Here is a 461-nt window from a genome sequence, read left to right as displayed (position 1 = left end):
GCTTGTGCAGGGGAACTCCTCTTTATAAAACCGTCAGATATCGTGAGACTTATTCACTATCATGAGAACAGCACAGGAAAACCCACCCCCCCGATGATTCAATTACCTCCCACCAGGTCCCTCCCACAACATGTGGGGATTATGGGAGCTATAATTCAAGATGAGATTTGGGTGGGGACACGGATAAACCATATGACCATGTAACTAGGTCTCAGTGTAAAACAGCCCTTAGAAATTCAAGGACTATGTCAAATTCAAGAATATTATCTCTTTTATCTAACTAGGCATATTTGTAGACTAGATGGCTTGAGTATGTAATTAAGTCAACATATTTTAAAATCAGCCTGAATAAACCAAAATGTTAATTGGAATCTACGGCAAACCAAAAAATAGAATGAATCCCAAAGCTAAGTGGAAGTGTTGTGGATTATTCTTGATACCACACCATTAATTTGTGGGGA

Source organism: Gorilla gorilla, chromosome 4 (assembly GCF_029281585.2).
Source record: "Gorilla gorilla gorilla isolate KB3781 chromosome 4, NHGRI_mGorGor1-v2.1_pri, whole genome shotgun sequence".
Taxonomy (NCBI): Eukaryota; Metazoa; Chordata; class Mammalia; order Primates; family Hominidae; genus Gorilla; species Gorilla gorilla.
This window is presented reverse-complemented; position numbering follows the sequence as displayed.